The sequence below is a fragment of the Furipterus horrens genome, unplaced genomic scaffold, assembly GCF_987537825.1.
Source record: "Furipterus horrens unplaced genomic scaffold, mFurHor1.1.pri manual_scaffold_7, whole genome shotgun sequence".
NCBI lineage: Eukaryota > Metazoa > Chordata > Mammalia > Chiroptera > Furipteridae > Furipterus > Furipterus horrens.
In genome coordinates, this window is record NW_028327177.1 from 119577182 (window position 1) to 119592609 (window position 15428).

Genomic DNA, 15428 nt, shown 5'->3' on the forward strand with positions numbered 1-15428 from the left:
TATAAAGTGATGGAAAACAATATGATCATCTTTAAGATAGCATAAAATATGCTCTGCCCTTGAATTTAATTTAAAAAGTCAAGTTCACTTTCAAGAGAATATAAAGATATAAGGAAATTTCTCACATGCTGCATGAGATGTTTATCTATGTACAAGACAGGTGTCAAACAAACAAATAGGAAAAAAAAAAACACTAAGGCAAAGAGAAACTTTAACTCACCAGATTCCATCTGTTACATTTGAATTCATGCATAATTGATTATCCATGACTGGTAAGTTCTTTTCTCACTAGCCGACCACAGTTTTTTAAACATTATGTATTAAATCACTACTAAAGTAGCCACATTTCAGAAACAGCAAGGGCAGAATAAGAATATTTTAAATGAAAAATTACATGCTGGTTAATAATAATACAGCTGACCTATGTTTAAGGGAGAGAAATTTTAATCATGTGCATATTAAATATTAATAACCTATTCTGTTATTGTTATAATAAGGTTAAGTAGGCTTCTCCAAGCTTAAGGAAAGGGAGAGAAGTAGCATTCATAATGGTGCAAAAAGATACAGAGAGGGGAGACAGACATAAGGAAAATGTGTCAACAATAAACGAGAGGAAATGAGAAAGAAGGAAAAGATGAAGGTGGAAACTAATCTCTATGTGTCATTATGACTGCCAGAGTACTGGCAAAGAAGCAGCATCCTTTTATTTCAATTTTAATCATTTCTGAATTTTAATACCCAGCTCCTTTTGTAATTCTCCTGGCATCCCCCATATGCCTCCATCCCAGCCAAAACACCAGTGTAAATTAAATGGCAGGCAACCACACCACTGATGTAGCCTCCCAAAAGAGCCTACCAGGTGACCAAAAGCAAAAAAGGGTATGTCTACCTTACATCCCTGAGGACATCTAGCCAATTAACCGCTGAATGTTCTCTACTTTCTTTAATTTTGAAAAAAGGGACAGCAGTTAGGTAATATACAGATAAAGAATCATGAAAGAAAAAAAAAAAGAAAAAGCAAGCCAGTAGTAATACAATAATCAGTGACCATCAGGGCCTGGAAAAATGAGTTTGCTCTCACTGGCACTAAGGAGCATCACATGATTATTTAATTACAGCTCTAATTTTTGTCTTGTGGATGGCAACATATCAACAATTAATAGGGCAAATAGAGGAGACTGTTTTTAAAGAGACAGAATGTGCGTGATAACGTAACAGGTCACACAGCAGTGTACTGCTTAAGAATGCTTTCCTTTCTGTAACTAAATAGGACTGTCTTGCAAAGAGCTGCATACATGTTTTTAAAAGAAAATAAATTTAAGAGGAAATGTGTTTTTTAAATAACTTTCATTGAATGCCCAGAAGTTTTCAGAATGTTTTAGATGCAGCCAATACATCACCAATGGAACTCTAGTATTGATTTTAAGGAATGGAATGAAATCTTCAATATAAATACTCTAAATCTTAAAATATATATATATATATATATATATATATATATATATATGCGTGTGTGTTATACACACACACACACACACATAGTTACAATGAAAAGTATCTTTTTATGCAGTAATTGTGGCTGATATTTTTTCAATTGGACCCTGAAAAAAATAATTATTGTAGGAAAGAATGGGTAGATGTCAATCAGCCTTGGGCCACTGGTAAATAGTACTTTTGGTCCCAGAATATCAGAAAGACCATTCCATGGTGGCCTAACCACAAGGACCTAGGGGAGTGCTCTGTATCGACTCTACTACAGTTTGTTACCACAACCAAACAGCAAAGGACCACGAACATGAACAGAGTCAGTTCAGCTAATCCTTGAGGTCAGACAATAAGGATAAAACAGACCCCAGTGCTACTGTCAGACAATGACAAAGCACATATTTAAAGAAGAAAAACATTCAATTATCCAGAAAGCCAGGGCATGTGCAGATTAAGTGTTCAGATAACCCCAGTAAAAATAGAAAATTAGAGAGAAGAGTCTTTTTTCCCCATTAAATTATTATTGTGGCACAAGCTAAATTCACTGTTTTATTATTAATTTACCAAATCTTTAATGAGTGCTCACTATGCAAGGCACAGTACACTCAATTTCCTTTTGTAGTTTAATATCTTATAGAAATATATATAAGCAGCACCTAAAAATAATAAAGTGGGAATATTAGTGCATTTTTAAGTGCTATATTACAGAATTATAAGGTCTACATATCCAAGTTAACCAAGGAAATTCAAAGAGTTAACCAATTTGACAGAATTGCTGAAGACTAAGTCTAACTTTAAACTCCCCTCATTAGTCACCCACTGTTCTGCCATGCCAAAAACCAAAGCAAAAACTCAGGTCTGAAATTTGGAAAATGAACTAAGTCTTAGACCTACTGCTGAGATCAACTCCTCAAATGTATCTTAAGTATCAGGTTTTGGAGCATTTTAAGAAAACTTGGATAAAGGAACAGTGACTAAAATGATTCCACAAAAAAAGTACTTTTAAGAGGGGCTATCAACTCAATAAGCTTTTAATGGCTCAGTCTGGCCAAAGTCATCAGAAAACAAAGAAATGTGGGCATCTCAAAATGCAATGTGGGAAAGCTAAAACTGCTGAGGGGCAATAATTTCTAATGCTACTGGCAAAAAGCGATCAAGCTAATACTAACTGCAGAGGAAGGGAAAAATACAGTAAAAAGAACTATATCCCAGTGAAAAGTTCTAAAATTAACTTGTTTTAGTAGAAAGCACTTTGATGATTCTGGACCAAAACATGATTCCGTACATTCAAAAAGAATATTTTTAAGAGTCTAGCAAGCAGCAGCTTGTATGTAAGCATATACATCATTCCTTTTTTTTTTTTAACATGACTGTTAATATACAGTTAACATGTCTCAGAAAAGGCTGTAATTAACTGTCTACTGCTCTAATAACACTAATAAGCGTACAGTATTATTAAAATACAACTACTGCATACAAAGTAAGGCTGTCATTTTTATACTTCTAAGATAATGTTCTAAATTGTTTTTGAGTCTTTTTTTAAACCACCCCAAAGAGCCCACCTCTAAGATGTATTATAAAGCATGGTTATTAAAATATTGTTATTTCCTCCCATAGACTGGAAAAATCTGTCGAACATTAAATTGGATATCTAGGTATCATTTCAATTGGTAAAGACACAATGGGAAATACTTGGATTATTTTACTAATTCTGTATGTTCTTTCACAATTTAAAAGTGTAAGTATTTAAGTTTAGCACCTCATTCACTGATAAAATACTTGAATAGGGAAAGAAAGATTAGCTTTATTAGGAATCACATAGCCATGTTGTTAATCCCCAATGATTTCGATTGTCTGGTTCACTGGAACAGGAAAGCTCAATTGCATTCAACATCAAAAAGCTAATTATGGATATGCTATATCAAGACTATCTCCATTTCAAAAGATATCTGTGTACACTGGGTTCTATTTTATTTATAATAATTATTACAATAAAATATTTATCACATGAAATCTTTTTTGCCTTAAAGTCCTTAACATTATAAACATTAAAAGGCCAAGTTCTCATTTATGTGCTCTTAACGGCATTACAGAAACCATTGAGTAAGACTAGAAAGGAACCTCTAGCAATCAAGTTTACTATACGCCTGGCTTCCTGGAAAACTGCATCTCAAGAATTCCCTTTCCTTTAAATATCTCAAGATGGTCTAATACCTTCCCATGGGCACTTCCTACCATATTCTGCCACCCAAGAAAGAATGCCTACTGAAGAATTTTTGTTGGTATCTGGTCTCAAATCATCTCTAGCTGAGAAAAGCAACATCCCAACGCAGAGACTTCCCCCGGACATTAAATGCCTGTCTATCCCCGTGGCTGTAGCCTGATTCTCCATATGGAACTGATAGGAACATAGGAACGTTTCTGGCACTTACCCTGTAAATATCAGAAGCTGCTCTCTGAATCTAGCCCTACAGGAGAGCTCTCAAAAAGTAGTCTCTGATGAGGTGACAATGACGAAGTTCTCTCTGGCAGTACTAGCAAGGCAGAAGCATCCCCAAATGAGGTGGTTACCAGTTGCCTGGGAAGCAGCTGGACCATTACTGCAGTTTTGAGGGTGCGTCACAAATCAGGTCATAGCTCTGGGTAGAGTCCACCCACTTCACCCTGTACAACGCCCTCCACTTCCTGCACACCTGGGGGGAAGAGGTGCAGAGGAGGGGGGCCAATGCAGGTCCACATTCTTGTAAAGGCACAACCAGGTGCAGCCTGACATCCACTTCTTCTGCAAGCATTCAGTTTCACTTGGGGGCCTCGCACCCCAAGGTACTCAAAATTTGTGCAATGATAAGTGCGTAATAAAATAAGTGATAAGTGTAATAAAATATTGCACAGTTAAATGTTTTATCCAGCAAGATCTTTCCTCCACTGAAAACTGAACCAACTCTTAATTTCTGATTACAAGACACTTCACTGCCAACTGTCAAATAACTGGACGGAATGAATTTCAGGAGAATCTAGGGACAGAAATGCTGGGGTACCAGTTAACTGATTTTCACCTCTCATGACTAAACTAGATCACCGCATAAAATGTGTTACATCCTTGAAAGTCCATTGAAAGAGGTGATTAGAATTTCTATTACAAACCAGCCCTTAGACAGCAACAACAGTGGAAGTGATAGAGTAACTTGAAAGAATAAAAATAGGACAATATGCTGGAGAAATGTTATGCTACTAAATCTCACCCTGAATATATATACACACAATCTGTATCTATTTACTCTGAAATGAAATATCTGATCTTAAAAAAGACTTTAAAGAAATAAACAGCAAAAGGTACCATTGGCATAAGTTCAAAAGTACTAAATAATGTGTGTTAATGTGTTGATCACACTCTATGAAGACATAAAGTTTAAATAGACCTACCATTGAGAATAGCACTTAAGAACGATGTATAAATCACCATAGTAGAAACTCTCTTTGGTATAGCGAAGCAGAAGAGCCTTGTGTAACAAATTTGGTTTATATGCTGGATTAAGACCACATTCTGCTATGGATGTCAATGAAATATGTGATTAGAGATTGACAACTCTGTGTATATGATGAGCGTAAGAGCTACTTATAGAATGTAAGTGAAAGTAAGCATTTCCTCAAATTAACCATAAGTTTTATAATTCGACTTTAACAGTGTTTTGATGTTTTCAGGAGTTTTAAAGAGCAGGGACTTTTAATTTAAAAAGAAAACAACAAATATATTTAGTATTATAAGAAGTTGAGATCACCCTAATCTCAAGGCTGATATATTAACAAGAAAGGAGGCAAGAATATTTTCAGAGGAAACCCAATAGTATCAAGCAATCAATGAGACCCACTTTATACTTACACTTGCAGATCTCCATTAAAAACTGAACCATTCCAACTAAGACTTGGAAGGGAAGACACTTTATCAAAGTTATTATCTAAATAATTAGAGTTTAAGTAACCTATTTGGAACTTTGTAGTAAGTTAATTTAGGAAACACACACTTGAATGTGTTTGAACTTATTTGTCCTGAGGTTGCTCTAAAATGACTATTTTAAGTGGCATGCAGATTCTTTGGGGGTTTTGATCTTATAGTTGAGGTATGTAAAGTAACATTTCTTCCAACTGGTTCTCACACGACAGAAATGAAATTACTCTTCTTTAAGGTTTTGCCACTGAGAAAGGATAAGAAAAACTGCTCTCGACCCCTACCCCCAACCAGGAAGAGTCTGAAGCCCTGGATTATAGCACAGGTAGATATTAAAATGGAGACAGAGCCGTTATTTAGTGGTGACAGGAATATAAATACGTGCACTAACCTATAAACTGGTATTTACTTCAGGAAGGTAAGTAATATTTTTCCTTTGATTGCTGAGCTGTCAGTTTAATGCAGCGTAAATAAACAGTAGGTGCCTGCTAGCTTGAAGTAGGAAGTGTTCATTCCACACGAGGAACAGATTACTGAAGCCTGATGCTCATCATGCTGAAACATAACTTTCATTTTACCAGAAAATACACCCTACCGTGGATGATTTTTCGTGCCTGATCTATTAATTAACTTAACTCTGTTCTGTCAAAATGTAAACCAATTTGTTAAAATCATCCCAGAGTTTGGGAGTTTGAAAACCAAATCAATTTGAAAACCAAGTGTAATGACTGTTCTGTAATCTGATCACAAATGCTAAAACTGAATAGTTAATAGAATAAGCAATAACTGTACAAAACCTCCCCCCCCCAAAAAAGAAAAAGAACAAATTTAAATATAGAATGTAATCATCTGAGTTATGGAATTGACTCAAAATCCTCCTTCTTTGCTAATTAAAAGCAATTGGCACCTTTACTCTTTTGCAACCTTGTGCTTCTCAAGTCCGTTCAATACATATGCTTATTCTGCTCTCTGAAATATCTAAAGGTAAGCCATTCATAAAAATCAAGTCACACTCCTTAATTCTAACAGTAACATTACTGAACTCTCCTGAGAGGAGTGGCAAGTTTGCAGATCAAATGACAATACCCTTCCCAACAGCAGTCATATAAAATGCAGTTTTCTTCACATTTTCTATATACCACAAAGCTATGACAGTATATAGCAACTAATTTTCTCATTATATACAAGTACTGAGCAAATTATTTCTTGGTAGCATTTAAAATGGGAGTTCATCTAAAAATAGTATTCAAAGCAACTTGGGGAGGTTTCTGGTTAAAACATGAACACATTCTGATAATTGATCAATGGGTTGTAAAGGAAAAAGGGGTTTAAAAATACTGTTGCATTCGACTACAACATGTCTAGACATGGTCTGAAGATTGATAAGATTGATTCAGTGACATGTATTTATTTTATATACTTCATCAATCTCAAGTACTAATATAATAAGAGTCATCCAAGATAACACATCTTGAAAGAAATGATGTGTTTGTGTAAAAGGCCTATTTGTGTATGGGCCTTTTGGAAATTTACAGAACAGATGAAAAATCACTAGAGTGCTTTATAGAGTCCCTACTGTATATCCATGTTGTGTTTAGCTTAATAGTGTTTGTAACCAAAAGATTTTTACAATAATGAGGAACAGGTGCCTGTCACCTGACCTTTTAGGCCTAATTTACAATCCACAACCTGTCACATGAAAAAATAATTCAAAATCTCCTCCAGATATTTCAGTCTTTGCTAATTTAATGTAGTTCTACTTAACCATCACTCAGCATATCATATCTTATTCAGTCGCAGGTTCATATAGCTGGCAACAGACTTCTTTGCAGAAATAAGCCAATATTCATTTTGTTGTTTTTGTTTATGATGCTGGGAGACTAAAGAACTACTTTTGTAGATTATAAACCAAAGAATATACTAATTTATTACAACAACTGAACAAAAGGCATTCCTTTTGAATACTTTCACATACAAAGAACTATTATTTATTACATATTTCAGCTTGTGGGAAAATGAGGAATGCATTGATTCTGGAAATAACTATTCAGACTTTGGGAAGTTCTTTAGGTTTTCTTTCTCTCTTTCTTTTCCCCCTTCTCCCTCTTCCCTCCCACTCCCCACACATTTAAGGAACTAGTACTTTAGGAGGGAAATTCATCCATCATTTGTATTCATTATTCAGAAAGGAATACAAAATTGAGCAGTGATTTTTATTTCTCGTGTACAATCTTGTTACATGTAGCTATGCTCAAATTTAACACTGCTTTGTATTTTATAGCTACTGTTTACATATTATGTATTACATATGACTGAACAACTCTACATTTAAAATATTGTTTCCATTAGAAAAAATATGAAGTAATAAGTGTCAAATGGAGATGAAGAATAAACATGCTTGGTGCATTTATAAAATGCACAGTCATTTAAAATGTGCACAAATAGTATACATATTTTGCTACTGTTTCATAGTATGCACATTGTTTAAAGTACATTTAATAATGTGCCTAACCAAGTTAATTAAAGTATTTATGTCTGGTGATTGTGTTAAACACTTCTAGAGCTAGTGAAAGATACAGCCAGTTACTTCTGCAAACTAAAGTTGAAATTATGCACTTATTATAACCTTTTCTAACAATGTGAGAAAAACAGAGTAAATATATTAAATTTGTTTCACAACAGATGCTTAGGTTGTTAATATTTAAGATGCCTATTCATGCTATTCCTGTCTGCACATTTGTCAAAAATGTAAGCTTGAATGCTAATGTTTGCCAGCAGACTGGAGCAGCCAGTATATGAATGTACTACTGTTCTACTAAAATAATAAGCAATAGAAATAAAAAACTGCTGCTAAATCATAGCACTAGTACCACACAGCAGATTAAAGGCTTGTACAGAAAACATCTCAGCCTTGGCTTTCTCCAGTTTTAAAGTACGGGGGATTTTTTTCAGCCACATTTGACTATAGAATAAATCTTACATTCCTGACATCTCAGAAAAATCCACTTTAGTCAGGGTGTAAATTTCAATAAAGTTTCAGCGGGATGAGTTTTACTCCATCAGCAGCACGAACACTGTAGATTGCAGGGACTGCAGCGGACAAAACCTGACACTAAGCAGTCGCGTTTTACTCATTCTTACCCCCTCCTCTGTCCTCTTGGTGAAGTCAGGTGGCCTGGCCTCCAAGGATGCAAGCATGGAACCCACTCTGGGCAGAAAGGTTGTGTCATGAAAATTGGACGTCGTTCTGTTTTCCCTGTGTCTTTTACAATCATGTGGAGTTCAAGTCTTAAAACATTTTCCTGGAAATCCGGAATGCCGCTGAAAAAGTTCACCGAGGAAGGGCACAGAGGTCAAAGTTGCCAAGAGGGCACTTTGGGAAACTATCCTGTGGTTGACACTTGTTAAGTGAAATCTGCAACGCCCCAGTGGTGGTCCCGGACAGAACCTCTACCAAGAGCCCTAAGTCCCCCTCGGTCTTCTGGGGTCATCTCAAGAGTCCTGCTCAGTGAATTTCCCCGGTACGCGCGTGTCACCGCCCAGACCTGCCACCTGCCCGCATCGTTCCTCTCACGGCGCTTGCCCAAACCGATCCTCTGCTACCCCGGGAGCCTCGGCAGGGAGCATCGGAGAAGGCCACCACGCTCGGGTCGGGACCGCAGGAGGGAGACCCCGAGGCCGCTCCTGTGATGTCTCGGTCCTTGCAAAGACCTCCCCATCTCCAAACCCACGTTCAGACCAGGAGTACCTTCAGGACTGAGCTCACTACAGCCAGCGAGGGCTGGAAACGCGGTGTGCCGCATCTTTCAAACTCCCGGCTCCAACTTGAGCGCCCCGGCGCCCGAGTGCTTCCCGGGATGGAGAAGTTGCCACAAACTTCCCAGGTCCCTGTCCACCGCCGCTCCCAACCAGCCGTGCGGGCGCCGGCGGGGGCGGAGGGAGGCGGAGATGGACCGGGTAAGGATGCTGAGCTCACTTGCGATCCCGCGGGGGAACGTTCCCATTCCCCCAGCCGACTCCGAGGCGCACCTTTCTGCCAGCCCGGCTCCGGGGCGCACAGAGAGGCTCTCCCTGTCACTGTATGCTTCCTTCGGTCTTTTCGACTCTCCTTTTCTCCTCCAAAAGTGGTCACACTGATGACCTGAAAAAGTCTGTTCGGTCAGGGTCTGTCGGGCAGGTGTGTTAATCTGTCCACACCCTGAGAGGGAACGAATGGCATCTTCAAGTCCCCCATCCCGCGTGCTCTCCCTCACTCTACCGGCCCAGCCCTCCGGATCCGGCTGCGCACTAGACAGAAGGCGCTCGGCAGACCCCTGCCAGCGGGCGCCCACGAGACGGGAGCCGAGCGGCCCCAACAAGGGGCGCCGTGGGTGGGTGTTGTAAAGAAGTTTGGATCGATTCCGGAAAAAAAGAGAGAAATGGAGATAAAATAGCAAGAGTGTGTGTGTGGGGGGGGGGCAAAGGAGCAGAACTCACTCAGGCATGGGCGCTGGGGGCGGCGGTGGCTGTCGAGTGCGGGCCGGAGACCAGGAACGGCTCCCACGGCGGGCGCGCCGGCGTCGGACTTCCGAGGCGGCGGCTTCTGCCTCTTGTGCCGCCGCCGCCGGAGCTGCGGCTGCCGCGGAAGTTAATTGCAACTTGACTTCAAGTTGTCTTCTTTCCCCATCCGAAGTGGGCGTTTAAAGGGGAGAGCGAGGCGAGGAGCGAGCTAGCGAGCGCGCGGGGCCGAGGGAAGGAAGAGAAGGGGGGGAGGGAGGAGATGTTAACAGGGGGGGAGGGGGCGGGGGTGGGAGGGGGAAGGGGCCGGCGGGAGCTGCTCTCGGCCCGGCGGTCGCCGCGCCCGCAGTCTGGAGACGCACCGGAGCGGCCGGGGCGCCCCCCGCGGGAGCCCGCAGCCACCCGCGGCGCGCATCCAGCCGCGGCTCCTCCGGCCCGGTACGCTGCGCGCTGGGGCTCCGCGGACCCTGCGTCGCCGCCGCTTCGGAGCTTGTGCGGCGCGGGATGGCCGGCGGGGCGGCGAGGGCCCGGCCCGCCTCCCCTGCGCCCGCCCCGGCTTCTCCCCCTGGCGGTGGAGCCTCGGCGGCCGCCGGCTACACTAGGCGCGCTGGAGCCCGAGCCGAGCCGAGCCCGAGCCGCCGCCGCCGCCACCGCGCGCCGCTCGCAGGCTTCCTCCCAGCGCGCCGGCTGGGGGGTTCGGGGGCGGCGGGCTGGAGGGACGAGGGCGGGCGAGGGGCGCGTACAGGGATTGGCGCCGAAGACCGGACCCTCAGCCGCGAGGGGTAAGTGTGGGCGCCTTGGAGTGCACTTGGGGGTGTGCGGCGCGGTTCTCGACGCCCGCCAACCCTACCTCCTCACCTCTCCGGGGCCCCCACTTCGCGCACCCCTCCTCTTGCTGCCTGCGGCTTCCTCTTGTTGTTCGTTATTTGGCTGGGCTTTTTTTTTTTTTTTTTTTTTTTGAGTGGGGAGGAAGGGGGTGATTGCAGTGTGTGTGCCAGCGGAGAAGGAAGTCAGGTGAGAGGTCCCGACGCCCCCCTCCTAGACCCAGCCTGCGTGGCATGTGTCGCTCCCCACTAGGGGCATGTGGGCCAATTTTTTTTCTCTCGTCAATGTTCGGTGGAGACGATCTTTCCTAGAGGGCCTCCTTCCCTTACAGCCTGTCTGTCCATCTCCCTTCACCCCACCCTCGCTTCTCTGAGCACCCTATACAGGAGCGTTGCACCCCAGCTGAGGACCACGTGGCGGAAGGAAGAGGAGTGGACCCCTGGCAGACCCGCATGACGCGCCCCTGCACATTTATCCTCCCATCAGCCGCTGTACTTCTTTTCTACTCGCTGGAAAAAGACGCCTAAGCTGGGGTCCAATTTCTCCAGAAAGCTAGAAGCAAAGAGGGCCAGTGATGAGGGAAAGGGGACTGAAACTCCAAATACCTCTCCAAGATCAGCGGGTGACTGGAAGTCCAGGCCCCCAGCTAAGGCGAAACTGAAATTCAACTTTACCCTTGTCCTCTTGCCATTCTCCCCCCACCAACTCTAAAGAAGCTAACAGGTCCTTTGTTTTTAGGTTGTGTAGTCTTTTGAGAAATTTGCGTTGAGTATGAGAACAGAAAATTACTACTGTTTACTCAAAGTTAAGGGATTGCAGAAAGAAAAAAAGTATTTTGGTTTTCTCTTCGCGTGTGTGTGTGTGTGTGTGTGTGTGTGTGTGTGTGTGGTTGTTAGGTTCATGGCTTGAACTGCAAAACGTCAGTTTGTAACAGTAAGAATTGCAGAGCCGCCTCAGTGTATTTTTAGAAGCTGCACTTTCTTAGTTCCTTTCACACAGGCTTGCTCTCTCATTAAGTCCCCATAAATAATTGTATTTAGAGAGAAGGAAACTATGGAAGCAGGAGGGAGATTGCTAAAATTTCCATCCCGCCAGCCTAGGGCACAGTTTGCAGTGAAGTTCCTGGAAAGTGACTGTGGGCTGAGAATTGTTTTCCCTAAAAGCTCTGTTAGGTCCTCTCTGTCAAATGTCTATGAATAAAGCACACTGGCAAAATCCTGATACCCGTGCGGTCTTATTTTGTTTTTTGCACAGTGGTTGACTCGACTTTCAAGCCCTGGTAACAAATACGTCAACTGTGCTGTATTTTGGTGTGGGTTTTCTAAATAAAGGAGAGTAGCACGTGTATTCATGCTGCTTTCTGATCTGCCTGTGTTTTTCTATCAATGGGTACTGAATTCACTGGAATGTATCCCTCTTTTTCAGTTGATTGTCATTTTAGGCAAAGACAACAATTCCAAAGACAGAAGAATGAATATAAAAAGTTTCTTTTAGAAAACTAGTCCTCATTTTTGAAGACACAGGTGCCCACCTCAGCTCCTGGTTCTCTAAAAACAAAGCAAAAAGGTATAAATGGTTGCGATGGGAAAAACAAAATAAAACACAAGTTTTCTTTCCTGGACCACTTTCTTCCCCTACAGGACCCAGGAGACATCAAATCCTGCCTTAATTTACCAAAATGCTGAATTGCTTAACCAGTACCAATATCTCCATCTGGGAATGACATCAGGTTTGGAATGGAAAGAATAAATTCTCAGTCTTTAATTGCTGCTTATTAGCAATTTCTTGTAGCAGGCAGCTGATTCTCCAATTCTGAAAGCCTGAAATGAACCTTAACAGAAATTTAAATACAAGAAGTAAAAAGGATTTTTAGCTCCCTTACACACTCTGACACGTTTATCTACTCCCCCAAGTTATCAACTAAACCGCCAGAATTTAAGGTGTGATATGCCCCCCTGTGTTAAGCCAAAGGAACATTTTTGCCCTAGCCTTTTGAATTTGTTCATGCCCCACAAATAGTCATGTACAGAGATCATTGTCCCTATTATAATATAGAATTATGTAATGATGGGTAAAGTGTATTAAGTAACATCTTGATAAACTTGTGTAAACTTTGCCCCCTGACACATAGTAGGAATACACTAAATACATACTGAATTATGATGTTAATGAAATACTGTAATTGGTGACAAATTCAATAGTACAGGGCTAAGACTTTCAGGAAAATAAAAAAAACATTTTACATGGAAGTTATTAGGGTAATACATTTGTGTTCCTAGATTTTTTTAAACAAGTCCAAATCTAACAAATAGTTGAAAAACAAGTAAATCTGAAACATATCAAGTAATCATAGCTAGTGTCAAAAGCTGATTATTTTCCTCAGAGAACAGACAATAAAATATTGCCTACTAAGAGTATGAGAAAGGTACAAAGGAGAGATAAAACAGTATTAGCCTTCGAGAAACTTATTTGCTGGGAAGTTCACATTAAAATGTGAAAAGACAACTCAATAAGTCAGTAAATGATTTGAATCAAAGGAATGCTTAAAAAAATAGATTTGTTTTCTTTTTTGGACCAGAGGAAATAAACACCCTGAAGCTCTGGGTTGAAGGGTATTTTTAAAGTTAATTTGTCCAATCAAAATTTTAGGGGCCATGAACACAAACATCCTGGGTGAAGGGGAACTCACCACTTACTCCATAGAGGCAGGGATTTTAGCTACAAAATACTTAACATACAGTAGAGTTCAATGTATGTTGGTGAATGAACCAATAAAATCCTAAGCAGTTTATTCCATCTTTTTATCTTTATTATATTTTCTTAAATTGCACAGAGCTGGTCTTCCTATAATTTCCAATCATTAGTCCTTTTCTTTCATTTGCAGCAAAACAGAGAAAATCTGCGTTATTAATCCAGATAGGCTATAGTATGCCAGAGTAACAAACAATTCCAAGTTTTAGTGGCCCATAAGGGCAAAAGTTGTTTTCTTGGTCATGCTAGGAGTCCACTGAACATCATCTGGTCTCTTCTGTGTCTCCTTATGTAGAGTCCCAGGTTGATGGAACAGTGGCCATCTTGAATGTTTCATGTGGCTATGGCAAACATAAAGATCAGTCTGGAGACTCTCATGCTGGCATTTAAGTGCTATGGCCAGAAGTGACACCCTTTATCTGGACTCACAACTATTGACCAGGACTAGTTGCGTGGCTCCATGGAACTATTATAATGAACCCAGATAGTGCAGCCTAGTAGAGAGTTATGGTACACAGTTCCAAGGACTACCATACTCACACTGACCCTTTTCCACATGATAGCCTGCAGCTAAATGATCATTTCCTGCCCCTCTGTGGCCCAAATGTTCCATTCTTCCAGGTAAGCATTGCCAGAGAGGCCACTAGCCTTGTAGGGAGGTATGTTGTGACTTTTTTCACCACCTATTCTCTCTGGAACCCCACCCATATCACTCCCTACAATATGAAGCTCCATCAACTTTAAGTCACTCTTTATATATTTACTAATATTATATATTTTTTATTTTCTCAAGATTTCCTGTTCTGGAAATGGTACAATGAACAGGAACTTTTAAGAACTGCTACCTGAAGATGTCATGATCATTATAAAAATCTGAGATTTGGTCTTGAGTAGTTAGTTCTCTTATTTTAAACCTTCGACTCTTGTAACAAAAATTCTCTTGGAAGTATTCATTTATTCACTCATTCATTTACCCATCTTTTTGTTCATTCAGTAAGTATCTACTAGATGTCAGGCACTGTATTAAGGACTTGAGATATAGAGATGATAAAGAGTTCTCTTTAAGAAACACATTTTCCGGTTGAGCAGATAGAAAAAGTCATTGCAATCTCATAGAGGCACAAAGTGCTATAAGAACACTGGAAGAAGCAAGTCACCCTCTGGCAGGATTTAGGAAAAGTTCCATAGGAGATTGAACTAAGTCTTGAGGATAAGTGAGACTCCTCTAGGCAGAAAAGAAGATGGAGTCAGGGCAAGTCAAGCAGAGAGGTCAGCACGAGTAAAGACCCCGAAGAAGACAAAGCTCGTGGGGAGGAGTACACAGAATTCGGGGTGGCTGGAACGTGGCATCTTTGTGAAGGATGAAACCAAACAGTCCCAAATTGTGAAGGACCTTGCAGACATGCTCTACAGTGTGGACGAACACCGTCCATCAGGGATTGCAAACTCTTATGCATAACTTGGGCCAAGCATGGATATAAGGGAGCAAAGCAGACCAAGTTGAGACCATCAGCAGTGGTCAGAACTGTGGCAATCTGGAGAATATGTTCTCTGTCAAAATGGAATAGTCAATGTTGAATTTCAGTTCTTCAAATTCTAAAAAGCAGCTAGAAATTCAACTAACATAAAAAAATTGAAATATTAATTGTTGATAACTTATATTTCAAAGTACACCTATGGTGGGGGGACATGTCTAGTGGTCAAATTGAGATTAAGGACCACCAGTCAATGTCTCCCTCATGAGACAGCATTAAGAGTCTCCTGCATGAGATCAGAAGTCATTAAAGATTCTAAGGATGGAAGTAACACCATCAAATATCTTTAGAAAACACTCTGGTGGCAAAGTAGGCAGGAAAAGTTGATCGTGGGAGGCTATTATAGTTGATCCTTTGTAATCATTTGAGGGAAGAGGAAAAGCCCTTTA